Raw genomic sequence first — 22456 nt, forward strand, 5'->3', positions numbered from 1 at the left:
TGCATCTGACCCTCACCAGAGCTGTCAGTCACAAACACATTGGAAATCACAGCTCATTCTTTGGACTCATGATGCCCACCTAATGTGTTCAAAATAAGCTTCCTGTTGGTTCTAGACTTTGTACATAAACCCACAAGATTAATGCTTCTTTGAATGCCCTTGTAGAACATAAAAGCCTTTCTAGTCCTTGTGATTTTCCACAGCTGCCTCAGGTGTCTGTACTGCTGCAAACAGCAATTAGAGGACAAGAAATCTGTCTGTCAAGCACAGATCTAAAAGACACCGTGTTTATCCCTCCCCTTATTTGCTTTCTGGCTGGCAGAAAATACTCCATGATCAAGGTTTGCCTCAGGACTCCTTTCTCTCCTATGAACGTAAATATTGTTCATACAGGAAATAATTGAGTCCTCCAGCCACTGATTTGAGTGGACAAATATAGATGGAAGGCAGCATTCCCCAGTCCTAATATATTCACCCAGGTCCTTCCACTAGTGCTTTGTTTGAGTGCCTTCAGGCTGCTCTCCCCTCAGTGTGTTCCTTAGATCCCCCAGATCACTTCTCAGAGGCAATAAGCCTTTCTCCAATGAGTGGATTTAGGCATTTTCCTCAAAGATAGCCTTCATTAGGAGCAAGGAAAAAACTGCAAGAGCAATTCCCTTGTGTAGGAAGACTCAGGCCCATTTTGCTCTTGAAGTAATACTAAACTGCAATATGTGAGATAGACTACAATGCATTCTCTGTCCAGGGCATCTTACAAAATATTGTGTGTCGTGACACAAACAATGGGACATCCAGCTCTGCTTTCAATTAGATTAACTCTGAACAAATTATCTTTGGCAGGACAGCTTTCAAGGGAAGAAAAAAGTGAGAGGTACCCACATCATCTTTAAAAAAGACATAGTCAAGCATGCTGTTATTTTTTCTTAATGGGTGTTACTGCAGCAATGCAGTAGCATCTTCTTTATATCTAGTATATATTATTGTATTTATGCCCTGAAATACATAACTGCACCATCTCTGCTGCATTGTACGTGGTTTTGATGGGAAGTATAAGCACATATAGTTTTCTTAAGAAACAACAGCTTATACTCACAGCTTCTAATATAATTTGCAATTGATACAAAAAAGCACCAGAGCTTTTTGATTGTATTTGCCATAGGTCAGCTTTACTCTCTGCTTATTTATGTCCACCATGAAAATAAAATGTAGTCAAGTCTTCTTCACCAGTATTCCTACATATCAAGAAGACAGAACCAGCTTCTTCACAGTGTTGTATAGAAAGAGGTGACACGGTGGACATGAAGTGAAGCAAGAGAGATTCATATCAGGTATAAGGAAAAATTTTTCACATTGAAGACAGACTATCCAGAGGGATTGTGCCTCTAATTTTCCATCCTTGGAGGTTCTGAAGTCCTGAATGTGTACAAGCATGAGAAATCTGTTTTGACCTTGTCTTTCTTGTAGTAAATTAAATATTATTAAGCCAAAGAACATCCAGCTGAGCTATAACGTTTTTTGATGTGGTAACATAGTGCCATAATATGAATGGCAAAAGGCACTGTGGAGGTGCCAACGAGGAGTGCAATCCTAACTGTTTTGCCATGACTGTGTAGTGTTTAACAGCTTTGGATAATAAGCAAGCTGAACCTTTCCACATTCTATTAAACTTCAAGTTATATTCAGGTTGTCTGGCATCTAAGTTCATCCCTTGCTATCAGAAGAACAAATTCTGCTAGGTTTTGGTTTGTTTGTTACCCCCACACCAATCTCTGTCCCCAGACTGTGTTCTGGAGCTGCTTTTCTCCTTAAAAGCTTACTGCCTGAGCACTGGAGCAGGCTGTGGTAAATGCTTAACTGCTCAAGCTATCCTCCTTTCTGCTGTCATCACTCAAGTACTAACAGTGGAAAATAAAAATAGTTATCCCATTCTGGGCAAAGTTGCTTCAAAAATAAGCCAGAGGATCAGGGATATTCAATATAGTTAGTTGATAGGAACCATCTCTTAGTCAGCATCAGACCACTTACGTACCTAGTCCATAAAGGCAACATTAAACTAGAAAGTATTTTCAGCATAGAATGCTAAATGGAAGATCTGGTATATGTTTCTTGGAAAGGGTACTTTGGGATATCTGGGCATCATCACTATGATGTAACGAAAATTATGTTTCAGAGATAGAATATGAATTTCATGACTGTTCCAAGGGTGAGAAGTATATAGTGTTTATATGGAAACAACAACAAGTTGTCTACTTCCATCCAAAGCAGGAGTGGAATACAATTCCTCCAGGGCACTTTTCACACACTCAGTGGACATTGACTTGACAGTAGATAATAAAACATTTGCCTGAACTATCTCTGATCACAGGACTACCATGGCTTGGTTGAATCACTCCTGGCTCTAGGAATATAATTTGCATAAAACCACTTTAGAATAAACTTGTGATTTTAGTTCCCACTGCCTTAACTTCACCTAGAAATGTCAAGATTTACCCTATATGTCTTGAACATAAAAGTGTCCTATGCATTACAGCACTGAATTAAGTTCTGTGGGAAAATGTGTGTGTCTGTGCAAAGCATGCCTCTGGCTGAACAAGAGCAAGGTAGTGAATAACGTGATAATGTCGTAAATATGATAATTTGTGATAAATGTGGATACATGAGGCTGTTGTAAATGTCCATTTAACTCCAATGTCCTTTCTGCCCTCCTTCAATAGCATTTTTGTCACTGTTTAATGAATGAATATAGCAGCTAGCATTGTTGGGAGGATGTTTTTAAATGCTGTGTGCCTCCTTCAATCTCATATCCTGTGTTTATCTTGTCATCTGTGCTGTGGTTGTTATCCGTGGTCGAACGGCTCTCTGCTTCTGGGAGACCAGAGTCTGGCAGCCCTTATCCACCACTCCTTCCAGTAATTTCTCTTTCCTTCCAAACTATGGGTATTTTGTGGCCTTATGAATGACATGAAAATATTGTGTGCCATGACTGAGCTGGGACATCTGAACAACAGCCTTGACAAACCCTTTGCCTCCTCTGGCCTCCTCTAGCCTCCTCATGTGTCCCTGCTGGCAAAAGCAAAAAGATGCTGTGTTGATACAACAGCACCAAAGGAGATAGGGATCAAGACTATCAGTACTAAACAAGAGAAGTGAACACATATCATTTAATTTTTGTGTAGAGCCATTGGTGCATTTTCCTCTTATGTGGATTGAAGACCAGTGGAAGAGAAATTTCAGAAATTAGAAAAGAATAATTCAAATACATCTTTCTTGCAAAAAAATAAATCCCAGTTTTATTTCATTTTCCAGAAAGACTCTGGTCAGATGCAGGTTTTGTCATGCAGTGGAATGCCTTATTTCCCCAGTTTGCTGATGGGGATCTCCAGGAAGCTGCAGGCACAGCTGACTTAGCTATGGGCTTTTATGAAAGCATTTCAAATAGAAGGGTCTGTATAGTCTAAAGGCTGAGGGCACAGCCTTGGCCTGACTTGACTGGATTGTAGGATCTGAGACACATAAATGGATTTAGCACAGCTGCCTTGCACCCAGGACAATCCCCAGCTAGAGATTCTGCCTCTACTGGAACTGAACACAAAGCCCTACTTCTCATCCTCTTCAATCTCTTCCTCCTGCCCTTACCTAAGAGGTTCTGGCCTCTCTTCCTACAGGGAACAATTCAGCATCCCATTGTCATGACTCAGTCCTCTGAACCCAAGCAGCTTCTGGGCACAGCATGACCACATCAGTAAGAGCTATCTTAATAAATGTTTAACTTTACAGAGCTTTTTCCTCCATGAAAATAAGCCAAGGCTTAAATGTTCAGCTCCTTTCTGCTCTGTGCACATTTATGTTTTCTCTAAATGAGGCCACATACCCTAACTCTGTTCCCCCTCCTCCCCTGGAAGCTCCTACTCTCTCATTATTTTAAGGCATCAACCCTGATTCAGTAAATCTCTTCTCTCAGAACTGTCATGTTTTAGCCTCGGAACACAAACACAGTATTTTTTCCTAGTGTGCTTCCTTTTTAATGCTTTAAAAGCTGTTACAAATGTCTTGTTTCCTCCAAGCCACAGCTGTATTAAATTATCTGTTCTGGTTTTGATTGGTTTTTTTGTTTTTGTTTTGGTTTGGTTTGTTGTTTTGTTTTGTTTTGTTTTTTTCCTAAAAGAAAAAAGTTAACCTCCTGATGCAAACTCAGCCCTTTGGAACAGCAACTGATTTATGACTTTTTACTCCCCGGACCAAAGGTTAACCCCTCTCGTCTGTTACTAAAGGTTGTATTGGATGCCAGGGGAGCAGCATTTGTCAAGTCAAGATTTCTAGGAGCAAAATTGAGACACACCATTTTCAGAGTCTACCTGAAATAGGCAGCCTGTGGGGAGAAAGCAGGTTTATTAAAATTGCAAAAGGATGAAGAGGGAAGACAAAGGAAAACTTGCTGCAAAGGACAAAACATTTCTTTTCCAACCATTGCCCAGGGATATGGCGGGAAAAGAGAGCTGTTCTGTGATACACCTTTTTAGGTGGTAAAAGCAAAGCAACAGCAGAAAAGTTATCAAGGAGACGAATACAAAAAACAAAGCAAAACATCCTTACCAGTTAACCCATGGTTTTAAATTGTAATGAATTAACTTAGTGTATTTTCAAATTCAAACACTACTGAAGGAATACAAAATTATGTTGATTTGTGTGCTGACGAAGAGTACTATTTTTAAAAAAACAATCCCTTTCTGAATTTTAGGATAATCAAAAGACAGACAATCTTCGATTTTGCTTTTCTCTTAAACACAACTCAATGGGATTCAAGGAATCTTAGGCAGATATGCTTTAGTACAATAGCTAACTGTTTAACTATTGAAACTGAAAATATAAATATGCCTAGATGAGGACAGCGGGAACAAAGCAACGTGTCTGTGTCACTGCAGATCCATCTTATTTAACTTACTATAATACTGTATAAGAATAAACAACATGATGGATAGAGAGGGGTTGATAATCAAATACAAGCCATCCCCCTGCAAAGGATAAGACTGCTCGTAGAAAGGTTATTCAAGAAGTTAGATAACCACACTGTGAAGATAAAATCCCTGAAGTAGATTTAAAGGCTAATGATGAGGATATAAAGTTGGAACAAGTGGGCAGTATATTGTATTACGGATGAGACTTCTATAGTGCCAGTCCTGACAGGGTGTTTTCCAGACCTAAGGCTGGAAAGCATCCATCTCCAAGAGGTGGGAACTAAAGAAGTCACAATTTTAGAGCAAGGAGAAGGAGTGCAGCATTATGAGTACAAACCCAAACTGAATCTTCTGCATCAGGAAAGAAAAGTGCTCTGCTGATGTCAAGGAGAGTTCCTCACAGAAGACATATTTTCAAGAAAAACATGGTCAGCAGCACCTGTGCTCTCAAGATAGAGGTGAGGACAACAGCCTGTTCATTACACTCATTCTTGACTGACAAGGTGTGCCACCCTACCTGAGCTGACTTTTCCCTTCCTTGTGCAGCCTTGCTCAGGAGGATGGACAAGCAGAGCCCAGTTTGTCTCAGGACAAACACTGACCATGGGAAGGCTGAGCCCCACCAGCAGCATGAACAGGAATGGGCTCAGTTTCCTGAGCCTTGCATTAACTTACCACAAACAAATGCTTATGTCTGACACAGTGTGGATTGTTTTTCCTTTTCTTTTCAGCTATATCACCTTCTCAGTACAGCTCACAGCATTGTAAACAGGCATGAGGAAAATCAAGATGTCCTGAGGCAAACAGAAAGCCAACATTAACCCTGAGCACAGGCTGATTCACTAGCATCACAGTCTAGTGTTCTCACTGCTGGACTGCTCTGGGGGTTGCTACTGCTGCACTCAGGGGATCCCAGAGCAAATTACAACTTGATAAAAAATGGAGAAGCCTTATCATGCTCTAAGGAAGCACAGAAAGAAAAGGAGGTGGTCATTATAGATGGATAAATAAAACTGGAGAGTGAAAATTGCATCTGTCTGTGGCCATAACACTGTGGAGCTATTTCTTAACTGATTTTCATGGCCCACTGGCTTTTGTTTTGGTTCCTGGCTTAGACAAAGAGCTGGCATTCTCTCTGCTCGTGCAGTTTAAAATAAATACTGTGGGCTTGATGCTACCCCTAATGTGCATGCTGGGGTCTCTCTTTTCCTCAGTTTGAAGTTTGCACTTGTATTTAGGTCCTCTGCTTGTTTATGATTTATGAAGCTTTCACTCTGTCTATCGTGTTTAACAAGCAGTGTGAAGAAAAGAGAAAGCTTTTAGCTCCAAGGCAAAAATAGAAAAGAAATGGTTTCTCCTATTCCTTTAATGCAATTTAACGGAGATTGGAAGTTAAAGAAGCCAGAAAGTGAAAGATGGAATGGCAGAGGGAGAACAAAGAAAACCCTAGACACCTTTAATTTTCCCTAGAGGAGAATGTTAGGAAAGACGAAGATGCTTTTTCCCCTCCAGCCCCCAAACAGAAGTGTTTTTCAAACACACAGATTGGATTTTCAGCTTTCCCAAATCATCTTGGCAAGGTAAAGATACCTTGTACTATCCTCATCATCTTTTATTATCTCTACTAAACCAAGTCAAGTGTTATTTAACTAAAAGGGACATGTAAGGATAGGTCAGGCAACTCAAGAACAAAGGCAGATACCCAAGACAGCTCCTCAATCTGGCTGAGATGCTACAAGGCTTGGGTTCTGGGAAAGAGGTACTGCCATGAATCACCTGTGGTTAAAAAACCCACTCTTCCTTGGAAGTGGAAGAAATGGATGGGACATCTCGGGTGACCTGGTCTGAGGCTGCAGCTCTGGAGCTGAGCAGAGGCTGTTGAAAAGGCTTGAATATAGACTACAGTTTGGTTTCACTGACCAATATTTTCTGTATCCTCTTAGAACTTAAACCATATGCACCCTCATTAGTTCACTGGCAGGTCTCAGCCTCCAGATGTCTTAAGCCACTTTCTAGATACAGTGAAGTCAGAGAGCCAGGTCATTGTGCTGGACAGCATCACATCTCAAAGACAGCATGCCAGCCAATTCTTGCTCTGTGTTTTTTGCTGGAGATCTCTCTAAAAATCAAGAATGCTAATATGGCTTTGAAATTTTATTGTGACCTGTAAAGTCAGATGATTTAACCTCTTTCTATTGACACAGAAGTCAGATTAAGCAGTTTATTCATTACATAGGACCTAAGTTTTGTTAAAGTCAGCAACAACAAAGTGCACAGGTTTAACAGTCTTTGGTTCAAGACCAAAACAATCAAACTTTTGTGGTGATAAAGAAGGGAACCCTTCCAGTCATCCTGCATAAAAGTTTCTTTTCATTCTGTTATAGGTTTTTTATTATTTAAATGCCTCAAACGCTAAGAAAAAATACTTGTATTAATAAGATAAAAAGCACAGCACATTTACTACTGAAGACATTGGTTCCTCCTTACCTCTTCCATCTTCTGAGATGTCTTTCCTAAATACCAGGAGAAATAATGTGATACTCCTGCAGTAATTGTGAAGGTAATAAAGAAAGGAGCAGGAAAAAAATTACCATTTCATAGTTTTTTGAAAAGAGGCAGAAAGACCTCATACACGATTGTTTTCCACAACCAGGTCAGCTTTGATCTCTGCAAATACAAATTTTAAACCAAAAGGATATTATTTTCTAAAAGTTTTAAGCATCTGCAAGTAAAAGCTTAAGATAAAAGTACGTTCTCAATCGTAAGTCACTATAATTAGTTCATGAAAGTGGCCAAAATATTTAAATGAGGTTTAATTATAAAGATTGAGGAGATGATTTCAGGAAAGTGAATTGCAACCTTCCAAATTAAGACAGAAATAAAAATCAAGGCAGAATAAAAAAAAAAAGATAAGTACTTTAATTATACTTTGTATTTTTCCTCAAACTAGTTGCAAATATATATGGGTAGCAGTCATCACACACACACTGAATTTGGGATGTGATGCAGCAGGACTTCAGTACCAGTAACCCATATTATTCAGTCTGGAGACATCAGTGAGCTAGCAAAATCAAGAACTCCCCTTGATTTCCATGGGCTTTTGAGGTATGGGAGAGGCAGTGATTAATGAAAGCTTCTCCATTTTATTAATAATTCTTTCACCTGGCCACTTCCTAATTGTACAGTTTTGATAGTACGTAGGCTCTTGCTCCTATATACACTCAGGATTGATGGATTTCTTCATCTTGAGCCTCCCACTCACTCTAAACCTCTGGTTCTTCTAGTGCATTAAAGGTCAGGTTTCAAGCAATCTTCTTGCCTGGGTACTACTTATTCCATCTCAGGTATTTTGTAATTAGATCATACATAACTGTGATGTATGTGAAAGGTTCTTTATAAATCAGTATGTAATAACAACATAGCAATATCGCATCCATTTGTTAAAGAGGGAGGGGATTTTGACTATACAGAATATAATTTCCTCAAGGTGAACCTGAGGCAGGACACCAGGCCTAAAGGGCACCATTGCAGTGTGGAATTGCCATCCCTGTCTATCCTGCCACCCTAAGAGAGAGTGCTGCAGAGGCTGAAGCACAGAGCCAGGCATTCTCTCACCCCGGTTTTGTGTCTGGAGTTGCCTCTTATGTGTAAATAATAAAGTCACCTGGAAGTCAAGAGCCAGACTTTCAAGGGTGTCAAGACATCCAAGGGTAGTCAATAGTCACTGGGATTTTCACATCCATCTCCAACTGCAGTGAATGAGACATGGTGCTTAAGTGCACTTTAGACAACCTAGTGCCTCTGAAGACCCGACTTTTATTTCCCTTTGCTCTTGTTTCTCTGTGCAGCAGAGGTAATGCTGCCCGCCTGGCAAAGGGCTGACAGTTTTCACCCTGTCATGACCACATTTAATCTGTGTCAGAAAAGTGCTGTTTAAAAAGCAGAAGGTGTTACTGTATTTTAGGGAAGTGCTAATGGCCACCACATGCCAGCCTTTGACATACAGGCGACTGCAAACACAGCTACAGCCAAATGAGAAATTAAGCCATCCGTCCTGAAGTAACCATACTTGTCATGATGCACAGGAAGCAGGCATGCCTCAAGCAAGTAACCCTGCCACCAGGAGCAGCCCAGTGCCACCAGACTTGGGTGTAAAAACTTACTTGGTGTTGCATCCCACATGGATGTGGCCCCAACAGACTCTGATCGGGCTGGGGAGAAGCCTCCCAGGCCCCTTCAGGCAACGAAAGAGTGGGAGATTTTAGGGACAGCCTCCCAGCTTTGAGCAGCAACAACCCTGGATATTCCTCAGCCCTGGCATCCAATACATGCAGAGTGTTTATGCAATCAATTAAATGTGTGGGAGAGCAAAAGAATCAGTTAAAAAGGGCTACATCAGTTCTTGGAAGCCTTGGGAATGGAAGAAAGATGCCCACCATTTCCAGTACCCATATATACATATTTACTCTCACAACATGTTATCCCTACATTCAGCTCTGTGCTGCTCCATTCCTTCATCTTCCTGAAAGCAGCAGTTCCAGTGACAGGGCACTTTGTACCCTTGGGCTGGTTGCCAGCTGCTGTGTGCTGAGTTACCCATCTAGAGTCAAGCCAGTTTAAGTGCCTAAAACTTCAGTCTTGGCTGGGAGATCATCTGCTGATGATATGTCCGCCAGCTATAAAACCTGCCAGTTACAATATTCATCTTTCTACCGTGGTCTTAAGAGGAAGATGAATTAAGATTTTAATGCCCTTAAAATGGCATATTTAAATACTCCTCATTATACATGAGGTACTCTTTTAGAGCTACAAGAATGAGGATTTCTTCAGAACTGCAGCTGAGTACCTGCTGGGGTCCTGGTCCTCACTCTCCCTTCCCACAAGAGACAGACATGCTCACAGCAAGTGGGCTGTGTGCGGCAAATGCTGGGCAGGAGATAGTGCATCAACGGCTTATCCCTGCTGAGGAGAGCTGAAGGGAAGACCCATTTTCCCTTCTCTTGCTGTTCTGCACTGCAGTTGCATCACAGGAAGGAGATGCACAGGGGTTGGTTTGAGCTACTATTGCTCAGTGCTTGAGCTAGCTAAAAATCAGCCCCAGATGCTGCTGTATGACAGCACAGAGCTTAAAAAATGGAGTAGATAGGTGGTTATGTAGGAGCTGAACTAATTCCAGCCTGGGCCAACATCCCTGTTCTCTGCTGTAGGGTGGTTGGTACAGGTTAGTCTGGGTTCTGTTCTCTGTCTCAGCGATCTGGTTCCTGGAGCATCTATACGGACACACAAAGCAGGTACTTCATAGGTTGTCCTTCAATTATTCCCTTTCCCAGCAGCTCTGGCAGAGACAGCCACTTGGCTGGAAGAGGAGGAGACACATCCACTCTGTCTGGGATCTAAGTTAGTCCCTCTCTGGAAATTGGAGGGCTGTATAAAATAGGTCTGCTTTACCATCCTCACCAAGCACATCCTCACCAAGGGACTGCAGGCAGTGTGTCCACAAGTCATAAAACCTGTCAGTTACAGTATTTATATTTCTACCATGTATTTAAAAGAAATAAACTTAGAGAAGATGAATTAAGTTTTTAATGGCTTTAAAGTGATATAAATATATCACTATAAAGTGATACATTTAAGAACAGGGAACTGATCAGGCAGGTCAGGGTGCACGTCAGACTTCATCAAATGATGAGCAGAAGTAGTGTCAGGATGTAGGGGTCAACCCTAGTGCCAGAGGTGCATCTGAACAGAGTAGGAAAATGATTCAAGGCCCATGGCTGTCATATCCCCACTGTTTGCTTGGGGACATGACCACACCATACCACAGCACTTAGTAGCCCTTGTGTCTGGGCTTCCTTCTCACAAAAACCAGAAGGATGGGCAGGAGTGCAGTCAGCTCGTGGTTGGAGTATCTATCAGGAGATCTTCTGAGCTCCTGGGTGAGTCCAAAATTTCAGACACAGCTTCTATTGCACTAATGCATCACATGTGACACCCCCTGTCCAATGTGAGCTTTTGAGATGGATCACCTGAATTATCTTTTTTATCTCACTGCATCCACCCAGCTTCAGCAGATTCTGAGAGCTACCAGGCTGACTAGGAATGGTGGCAAAGGCTCTACAGCTAGCTAGCTCATGCCTGAGCCACACAGTCTCTCTATGGAAACACCACAGATCAAATAAAATAATGGTCTTGATTTTTGTTCTCTATTTACTGCTGTCAACACTGCTTCCCTCTCTATTTCTTGGTTCTTTTTTCTATCTATCTAATAAAATTTCTGAAATCTTCCTTAAGTGCCAGCAAATAACAATTGTATAAGCACATCTTGTTGGTACAAAATCTTTGCCAGCTCTTAGACAAAAATTCTGACTTTTCAAGCACAAATATTTGCCCCTTTAACTTTTTTCACTTTTAAGCCCTAATCTATCTCCAAAACTTTGAATTATTAATTTGTTAAGTCACTAAGAGTTTCTATTGCTATTTAACTCTGCAAAATGACAGAAGGCCCTGTGTAAAAGCCAGGAGTTCTGCCTTGTGCACAACAGGCAGTGTTCAAGCAGGAGATCAGAGGTGGTGTGGAGGCTGGACAATGTCAGCTGCATCTCCCACATAGGCAGCTGCACACCACCAACTGATCAGGTGTTCTGACACAGACGTGTCACTGAGGAAGTCATAAGGGGGAGGCAAGCTTTGTAAGTGGAACTTCAGAGCCCCTTCTCATCATATTTGCAGCATATTAAGATGCTTTATTGCACTGTGAGGACATAAGAAAGCTTCTAGGGAGATAAGAGTACATAGCTCCCATGGCAGGAACCTAGCAACTAAGCATGTGTGCAAGTATAAAGAAAAAACAATTTTCACCCTTCACTCTCTGATCATTCTCTCAGCTGTCCTTCATTTGTGTCACCTTTTTAACAGCTTTTTGCATGCTGGAAAATTCATGCATCTCCCCATCTCTGACTATATCAGCTCTACTGGGGAAAGATGGGTAGGGGTAAAATCAGGGGAAACTGAGAGGTTATGTTCAGATCCTAACAGAAGTTAGTACAGAACTTATAGGATAAAAACAGCTGCTGCTGCCTGGATGGGGCACAGTTGGCATGCTCCACAATGGTTTCTGATACAACAGTAACCACCTGCTAAGGGGGATGGAAGGAATAAATATTTATTTGCTGTCCTGCTGCCTACTCAGTTGCTCCTGGTTTCGTTTTGCCATCCCTTAACATTCCTTTGCTGTGCCTTTACTGATTTGCACTTACTGATTTCATACCACCTCTTAAGCTTTTCAGCACCTTTAGCATTGGCTCCCTGTTTTTCAGGATACTTCCAGTATCAGTTTGGTGCTAGCCCCAAGACCATTTGGTGTGTCCCTTGTTGTTGCATTCCAGTACATCCCAGATATTACTGCAAATTATGAGTAGAGCCTAGCCACCCACTGAATAGACAACAGTCTTTATATAATTTACATAACTCATAAAATAACAATGCATAACATGTCTACAGATAGTAAACTTAGGAGTGATGCTGGTTTTGATGGATGATATTTGCTTTGCTTTCAAAATGCCCAGTGCTGATCACTATCTCTCCTCAAAAGGCAGTATCTTCCCACCACTCACTAGTTTTATTGTGAGAAAATGCTTCCTAATATATAGCATATGCCACATTTACTTAAGTTGTTGTATTCTGTTTTGAACAATACTTCTAGGTAAAAGAAACCCAGAAATGTTAATGTTGCTTATTACCTGTAACAACCTGTGTAACCACATGTGTGCTCCATTTAGTTTGGCTGGAAACAAAGCAGGCCTGATTAGAGAGTCATAGAGCCATATCAATGAGGTGCTGCACCCAAGGTTTGAAGATCTCCTAAGAGAAAATTGTGTAGCCAGGCCAGAAATTATTTTTATTTTGCTTTCTGCAGTAAACATGCAGCAAGAGTATGCATGCACTAATTACTGGATGTATCTACACCTAAACATGGCTGTACCTGTTGGGACAAGTTGGTTCAATATGTGTGCTGCTTGTGAAAGTGCCTGGAAGTGGTTACCAGGGAAACTTTAAGAGCCAGGCAGCTGTATTTGTACTTTGCCTGGTATTCTTCTAGCTATTAACTCTGTCAAACTCAGGGACTACCCACAGAAATACCTTCTAGAGAGTGACACATGACTGAGGTCTTGTCTGCTCTGCTTTCAGCTGGAATAGAGCTCATTTTCTTCTGAGTTGCTAGTGATCTACACTTTGACTTTTGAACAGAAAGAACAAATGAACAACCAACATCCCTTTTGCTAATCTCGAAGCGAGAAGGATTAATACACTGAATTTTCGGGGAACTGTTACTCAGTTGAAGTCACGTCACCTTTCGTTTCCTGCCTGCAAAATCTCTGAGGCATGCAGAGCTACAAAGTCACACTCAGGCACACTCCAGCAAATGTTGGGGCAGGTTCTCTAAGTATTTAAAAGGGGAATAATCCTTTTGTGTGATTCTGAGACTTATCATTTGGAACTTTTTTCAGAGGCAGTGGTTTCATTGAAAATGAAGTACCTGCTATAGCTTTTATAATTTTAGCTAAAATGTTCCCTAACATTCTGCTTTCAGTGACATCAACATATTTATGAAGACCAAAAGTAGAGCCGGACTTCACTGTGGGTTTCTACGGTATTTTTTTCTGGCACCCTTATGACTGCAGCATCTTCATATGTATTTTGACCATAAGAAGAATTCAGAACAGTTTTTCCATGGTTCCTCCATCTACTTGTATTTCTGTTTCATGAAGTTACCCAGTTCCCTCTGATGGTACATCACAGTGCTTCAGCTTTCTGAAGACAGTTCATCCCTGGCTGCAACTCCCAGCTGTGGAGAGCACAGGGAAGGACATGGCAAGTGGTGGGACGTGGTGGTCACTCTCTGCTGACTACAGAAAGACTGAGACCTGTACTAGATGCCTTTCTAGGTAGCTAGAAGTGAGATTAATCTCTGGGCATCCCAAATGGTCCCTTTGTGTCTTCTGTTTCTCAGGACTGGCAAAGCACATTCCATGGAGCTGGAAATTCACAGCACAAACCTGCAAGGGTGGTCAGCCTGTGCCATGAAGGCTCAGATTCCCCCACCACAGAGACACTGTTGCTTGTGGTTTCTCTTGAGCTGGGGAGGGAGGTTTGTATTTGATGTGATTCAAGCCAACAGAAGAGTCCAGCCATGCTGCAGAAGTGTGTGAGGAGCAATCTGACCCCCTGATATACTGGGACTTCAGGGTTCCCACGGGCTTTGTTCCAGCAAACACGTGATGTGGAGGGCATTGCAGCAGTTCTGATCTGAGAACACACTTAACTAAGCAGTGCACCTTTTGCTCTTAGTCCTGTGCTGCCTTGGATTCTTCTTTTGCCTGATTTGTTTTGTTTTATTACCCAGAAAAAAAGAAATTCAATTACCCAGAAGGCATTGTGACCAAATTGCTGAAGGTTAGTGAAACTTTTCTATTTCTTTTCACAGGGTACTTTTCTGTACTTTGTCATACTTACCTGAAAGTTTCTCATGTGGATAGGAATGGAGTTCATAACACTAATTAAACTCTCAGGACATGAACAGAAGCTGAAGATGGGCTGTCAGAGACATCAAACTGGTGTCTATAATCCCAGGCAAATGCATAATTTGTCTCATTAGATTTTATTTTATTTTTAATGAATCTACTTCCTTTAAGTTTCTTCTGGGAATTCAGTTTTTAGGGTACCTAGGGTATCTTTTCACACCCAATGAGGCTGGAATCATCAATCTTTTAACCTCATATCTTACAAGTCACTTAAGGCTCATAGCAATTATACAGACTCTAAGATGCAGCTGCAGAGCATCTCTCAAACTGTGTGTTGTCACCATTGGTTTGTTCTCCCAAGCCCAACTGATTTCCTAGAGGAAAAGACACATTTTCCTCTGGCTGAAGAGAAAATGGTGTGGTGGATTTGAAATTTTGAAGTATGAGTGGAAGAGCAGACTATAGGAAGAAGAAATAATCATGGATGTCCCAAAATTTTATGTGGCTGAGACATATATGTGACTTACATTTCTAAAATACTAATCTTATAAAAACAAAAATCCAAACAGATGTGTTGATAGAAAAGAAATGTCACTTAGTGGTTGCAAAATTCACTTCAGGCTAATTTGTGAACTCATGAGCTCTTTCCAACCATCTATTAAAATATTAAGGAAGAAAGGTAACCAAGTCAGAGATGATATTATGTCTTTATTTCCTGTATACCAGATACTATATGCCCCTGAGAATGTGGTAAAAGAAACCACGATATTGCCCTATTATAGTTTATAATGGAGAGGAAATTAGATGCAAAGATACTGCTTGACTTCAGTCAGAGAAACAACATCACTGGCTACTAGAGTCAGTTCATTTGAGTTTCTACTGGTCTACTGAGAAGCTTGAAACAAAGGTGTTAACTAGGAAGGCAGAGGGCCAGTTCAGCACATTCTCTCCCCAATGTCTTTCATTTACTTGCTGGAATTTAAAATTTTATTTATGGATCCATATTAGCAAAAACTAACAAATATACAGAACTTTAATTTCAGAGTGTGATTTCAATCTCAGTAACTCAGCTTGGCCTCAAAGGCAACGAGTATGACTCTGTAAAACCAATCTCATGCAAGTCTCCCATAGCCATGATTGTTCAAAATGGATGAGTGTTGTTGTTCTCCTGAATTCTTTAGGACTTCCAATATACACATAATATTCTGGTACTCTGTTTGGGTGCTGCATTGAGTTTGGACCTGAAGCAAAGTCAGGTGAAAGAGGCTCCCTAGGACAAAGCTGATTCAAATGTCCAGGGAAAGGACTCTCTGTATTTTCCTCACCAGGGAAGGAAGGCTGCTTGTGGCCACATGCCTCTAAATTGTCTGGTGGCTGGAGCACAAAGAGCCCTCACGCTTGCACCAAATCAAGCAAGGTTAAAGAGAGCCTTAAATCTAAGGGAAGCCTTGCTTGGTTTGAAAGCCTCACAGGGCACTTCTGTTTGGACAGAGGTTTCCTTTTGACTCCTGGAGAATACTTCTCTGCAGCAGTGGAAAGGCCCTTCAGGGTTCTCTTTCTTTTGTTCTTTTTGAATGAGTCTTGTCCCTTCACTTGTTTGTCATTCAGCCTTCAGGGAAATGCCACAGATAGCAACAGAGAATCTGCATAGAGCAGCAAGGGCAAGAGCTCTCACAGCACAATGCACCTTCCTCCTGCTCTCTGATTTTCCTCAGCATCTTGGTGCTCCAGAGAAACAAAGGTTTCTCTGGAGCAACATGGGGAAATATGCTTTTTGAAAATGTTATTCTTGCACAAATCTTTTGGAAGAAAATGTCCAGAGAGAAGAACAAAATAGTCATCTGAAATGGCTTCAGTGAAATGCTTCCTGGGCAGGACAATGGTGAAAAGAAGGGGATATTCCTTTCAATGAAAGGGGGAGCAAGCTGTGGAACAAAAAATGAGTGCAGTTGTGCCACAGGAATGATCAGATGTCCCGTGAGCATCATGTGAGGAAGATTTTCAGGACAGAGCAATCCATTGAGTTAAAGGCCAATGACTACAATGGGAGAGGACTCACAAAATTTTACCGTATTATGATTTTTCTTGGTAAAATCCATAGCACTTCCTAAGCCACTTGAACATCAGAGTTTTGAGATGTGAGCTCTGGAGAGCTCTGCCTGTGATGTGAGCTCTGGAGAGCTCTGTCTGCCTTTCCCTTTGAAATTCCCAGGGATAGCAGATGCTTGTATCTGCATTGTTTCGTGGGTGGGTAGCCAGAAGAAAAGGAAGTTGATAGGAAACCTGGCTTTCCTTAGACTATTATAAAATCAATACAATCTCCTGGCACATTCTTTGTTCATTAACTGGCAAAAGGAAAATATAACCAGTCTTCTGTTGAAAAACTTCTGGCCATATTTTGTTGAAGGACATGAGGACGAAGACGTCTGTGTCTGTGATGTCTGTGAAAGGCATGGGACATGGCTGGGCATGGGACTTGGCTGCTACTCAGCATGTGATAAGAAATTACCAGAGAGGAGCTTCTGCTATAAGGAATCTGATCTGGTGCTCAGTAAATTGTCTTCTGGCTGCAGACAACTGCCCTTGAAAGATTACTTCACTGGAGCCAGCCAAAATATTTCTTTTCTCTTGGGGTCTGCCTCTCCAGAAAGGTTGTGCTAAGATGGGGGGTTTTGCATCCTTTGGAGAAGCTGGCACTTTGGAACAGCTGTAGGAGTATTTAGGACAGCAGTTTGCAGCCTGCGGGCTCCCCTGGGGCTCACTGCTGTTTCTAAGGGACTGGTGAAAGCTGGCTCAGAATAAAAAGGTCAGTGCACTTGAAGCAATTTTTTCTGTTCTGCTAGCAAACCACAGGGAGACAAAAGTTATCACTCTAGAAATAGTCATGGAATTAAAGCATGGGCTTGATTCAAACACTGATGCTTGTGCATGTGCCTGTAGCCCCAGCAAGTCTCATGTCTGAAGCAGAGCTAGTCATTCCTCTCGACCACACACTAGTGCCCAATACTTTAGAAAGAGATCCACATTTCTCCGTGCCTCTGGCCACTTAACTAGACAGAAGCTGAGCCTTTCAACATCCATTATTTGTCTCCTGACAGTTCTCTGCCAGGGCTCAGCAGTCAATGGGACTGCAGTTTTCAATATTATTTTGCACCCATCACCCTGACCAGATGAGCTCATGTCTGTCTCCTTGACAAAGTTTTCACCAGACTGCTGCTCACTGGCATGGTGCACACCAAAGACCTCATTGTCATGTTTGCACCTTGACCCTGCACTAAGAATTGCTATAACTCAAGGTACAACATCCAGAAAATCATCTTTGGACCTTTAAAACCACAAGTATCTCACCTGCAATCACACTAGAGATGCCCGAATCCTCAGATGTCTATAACTGGATGAGGTCTCTCTAAGAGCTTTAGCAAAACAAATTAAGTTTTACCCCTGGTATCAGTAAAAGCAAAATTTAATTCTGAAGGTTTATAGAATGGTTTATAGAATCACAGAATCATAGAATGGCTTGGATTGGAAGGGACATTAAAGATCATCCAGTTCCAAGCCCCCTTCCATGGGTAGGGATACCTTTCTTTTGACCAGGTTGCTCAGAGCCCCATCCAACCCGACCTTGAATATTTCCAGGGATGGAGCACCCACAACTTCTCTTGGCAACCTGGTCTAGTGCCTCACCACCCTCACAGTAAAGAATTTCTTCCTAATACTAATATAAACCTATTCTCTCTGTTTGGAAGCCATCCCCATCACACCATGCTTTTGTAAATAATCTCTCCATCTTTCTTGTACGTTCACTTCAGGTACTGTAAGGCAGCAACTGGATCACCCCAAAGCCTTCTCTACTCCAGGCTGAATAAACTAAATTCTCTCAGCCTGTAGGAGAGGTGCTCCATCCCTCTAATCATCTTTCTGGCCCTCCTCTGGACTTGCTCCAACAGATTGATGTCCTTCCTGTGCTAGGGACCCTAGAGCTGGATGCAGTACTGCAGGTGGGGTCTCACCAGAGCAGAGGAGAAAGGAGAAGAATCCTCTGCCTCACCCTGCTGTGCACTCTGCTTTTGGTGCAGCCCAGCATTCAATTGCCTTTCTGGACTGTGAGCTCACATTCCCAGGTAATGCTTAGCCTCTCACCCACAAACACCTTCAAGTCCTTCTGGGCAGGGCTGCTCTGAGCCTGTTCCTCCCCCAGCCTGTGTTGATATCCGGGATTGCTCTTTCCCAGGTGCAGCCTCTTGCACTTGGTCTTGTTAAATCCTATGAGATTTCCATGGGCCCACTTCTCAAGCTTGTCCAGGTCCCTCTGGATGGCATCCCATCTTTCAGGATCTGCTCTTGAAGAGCATAACATGTGACTTCTCAGTATGTACAACACTTAAATCAGTCTTATTGTATCTCTGATCAGCACTGTTATATAAATATTAAATAATAGCACCAAGAAGAAGGGAAAGAATTATTCAAATTGGACAGTAGAAATAAAACAAAGACTAAAGGACTAATACATTAAAGCTTAAAAAATTAAATTTACATTATTTAATTCTGTAACTGTGTGATTTAACTCAGCAAATTGCTTAAGGGTCCATTTTGCATGAAAAGTGCTGTAAAAGCTGAGCTTTATTGTCTCACATTTATCTTGAGTATTAAGAAAAGTTTTCAGAGGCAGCAAGTACAGTGAAAGAGAGACTTTGCCTAGTGGAAGAAGTGGAATTTGGACAATGATAAATCCATGCATCCTCCGTTTAGTGCAGGTGAACTAATGGCTGCTTAAGACAATGAACTGAGTGTGACTTCTGCTTTAGGAAGTCTCAACACATTCCCAGATGTATGTGGGCATCACGGTGTGCTGGCTGTTTGTTTCATTCTGTGCATTCCCTCTTGGGCACATCAGGAAAAGGAGGCTCAGTCAGGTTCAGCACTACTCAGAGCCAGCCCAGCTCTTCTTTCATTCATCTGAGACATTTTTTCAAAGAGTGTGTTGGGTCCCTTAAAAGTTTCTTTCTTACAGTTTCTACAATTACCTTGAAGAAAAAAAAAAATTGTGTCCTTTAGGGTGGGGAGTGATTGAGAACATTTTTGCCAATAAAAAGTATCAGCATGGTAAAACGGAGCTGTAGCTCCAAGTGTGTTGGTCATCCCTTCCAGCTAGAAATCACCAGCACAGGTAGATGCATAGATACACATTCCTTCACAAACCTTACATTAGTTTGCTCATGCTGTGGGTAATGTATGCACAGACACTTTTATCTAACTTCATTTGGCGAAATCCAGAGCTTCGGGTTTCCAAGCTCTAGTGGCCTATTGTAAGATTAAAAAATCCTGAATTCAGAGAGGTTAAAGACAGGGCTTTTGGTTATTATCCTGTGTATTTCTCAGAAGGACCACTGAGGGGGAAAGAAAAAAAATAGGGATAGGGAACAAATACTGCCTTGTTGCCTATGTTTGTCCAGCTCCTAACCAGGTAGAATCCCAATCTCTCAGTTTACTGCAGCTTTGAAGTGTAATATTGTTAATAATAAATAATGATGTGCTCAGCTTGTCTCTCCCTTTCCCCTGTGTGGCTTCTGATCTGTGCTAAATTCACTTAAAATGAGAGTAAAAAATATTTCTGTCCAGGTGTAAGTGATGCTCTGATACACAGAGTGCAGAACTACTGCCACCAAATGTTTTTTTACCTCAAGTAGAATTTGGGCACTCAGAATTGTGCCTTGGGATGTTCATCTTTTCCTGAAAGTAATTGACTAACCTCTCTCTTTTATAATAATCATGAAATCATTGGTTTTTGATCTGGAATGATTTTGAAATCCTGTAGGATCCTATATGCACTTTCAGAATATTATTCTGTCACTACAGCACTGTGTGCAGTCCAGCTCACAAAATCCCTAGTTTACAAGTGAGACAAAGCTGAACTCAAATATTTTTTGATCCAATAGTGCTTTGTATTCCTACACCTATTTTTAATAATTATCTCCTTTCTAATACAGCCCAACATTTCTATGTTCTTCATGCTTTCATGTAGGGAACTCATTGATTTATTAATATTTAGTAGCTAAAAATATCTCCTGTTTCTGGCTTAGCAGCAATATTTCTCTCTCCATGAAAACATACAGGACAAAACAACAAGCCTGTAGTATGCATTTTAACTTCCATATACCAGAGTCAATATTTGCTTTCAGTGTGTTGTTCCTCTGATGAAAAAAATGAAAATGTACATAAGTGTCTTTGAACAGACTACTGTTTTAAAGAAGACTAAATCAATAGAGTCAATACTGAATTAAAAGAAAAGAAAGAAAAAAAAAAAGGAAAAAAAATACAGTTTTGGTAATGGTTAATAGATGACAATTTTTTTTCCTGCACTTCATTACTAGGCCTTTATTTTTATTTCTTTAACATCTCTAAGCTTTACACCAAGACCAGTGTCAGGATATGAAGACATGAAGCTTCCTTAACTGGTTTAAGACTACAGAGATGTGTAGCTGAGCTGTGCCTTGCCATAACAGCCCCCTCAGCCCAGAGTGCAATAATCATCTTGCTAATCACACTATCATCTTTCATTTTAGGAAACTGCTCTCAGCACCTCTGGAAATTTCCTCTGAATGATTCACAAAAAAACATTTCATTTCTCAATTACAAATTAAACAAATGACAATTAATTGTGCAAATAGCTAGCTCTATTACTGCCTGTCTTCTTGCTGCCTATGGACCTCCTCCTGCTCAGGCCTCCCTGCTTTTCATGCCTTGGGATCCAGCTTGTTCACCACAACCAGCTGCATCTTGTGTAATTTCCTTTCCTTGCTGGCCCAAAGATTTTCTCTTCTCCTCACTCAGCAGAAGCTTTCTTCTCCTTGCTCTCTTCCCTAGCTCAAAGGGAGCACAGAGATGAGAAAAGGTGAGTTTTGGTTTCTTATCTTCTTCCTGTTAGAGCCAGAATTTTTTTCTCCAGGCCTTCAACAGGTGAGGGCTCTGCAGAAGTTTTTCTCCAGACCTTGGCTCATTAAGTCCCCACAGAAGGTTTTACAGCCACATGGTTTCCAAGAGGCTACCTAATGCCTGCTGCTGGGTGCTATGGAATCAGTTCTCCTAACTTGGTCCCTGCTGTCTGTTTTGCCTCTGAACCAAAGCAGTGCTGAGATCTTCCTTTTTGCCCACCATCCCAAAACCTGCGTGTTCCCACCTTATCAGTAACAGTGAGGAGCTTCTCAGAGTGGCCTGAGGGAGGCTATGCCTAACAGAGTGCAACAAGCAGCAAGAGAGATGGTGGAATTGCCTGACAAAATTTGAGTGAAAGACACCGCCTTAATTATGTTTGTTCAGTTGGAGTCACAGGTTTTCTTCAGCCCTTGCTCACTGCTTCAGTATCTTCTGGAGTTTGTGTTATTTTGAAGTTTTTGAGTTTCCAAAAGGTGTGTTCCCTCTGAGATTTTCCTTCTCTCAAAATGGATTCCATGACCTTTCTACTAAACTTCAACTGAAGTTTCTAGGACAAGCTGCCTTGAGAATAAGATGCAGTTAAAAAAAAACAGAAAGCAGTGAAAAAATAAATCAGGATGCCACATTGGTGAGGTTTACATCCATTTGGAGACTGAGCTAGAGGCTGTATCAGATATTAAACCTTTGGTTGCATGCACCAACTTTGATCCCTGGGAAAAATAGCAGTGTTTTGACAATAGCATATGATGAACAACAAAAAGAAAAAAATCTAGTTTATTTTATTTTTGTCAGAGTAGCTATGGACAGAATTCATTCTGAGGAAGGAAAGAAATTTCATTCAGAGGCTTGCGTTAATTCCAAGTGAGCACATAAATCCAGTTTGGGGTTTGTACTTCACATGGAACTTTTCTCCTGAGATTAGATACTGGTAAATCTTGAACTGAAGCTTTGTACCCTACTCAGATAGATTTTTGCAGAAATGTAATTGAAGCCAGAGCACAGACACCCATGTGGGAAAGCAGACAAGTAGAATTATAAATAAAAAAA

This window comes from Prinia subflava, chromosome 4 (assembly GCF_021018805.1).
Source record: "Prinia subflava isolate CZ2003 ecotype Zambia chromosome 4, Cam_Psub_1.2, whole genome shotgun sequence".
Taxonomy (NCBI): domain Eukaryota; kingdom Metazoa; phylum Chordata; class Aves; order Passeriformes; family Cisticolidae; genus Prinia; species Prinia subflava.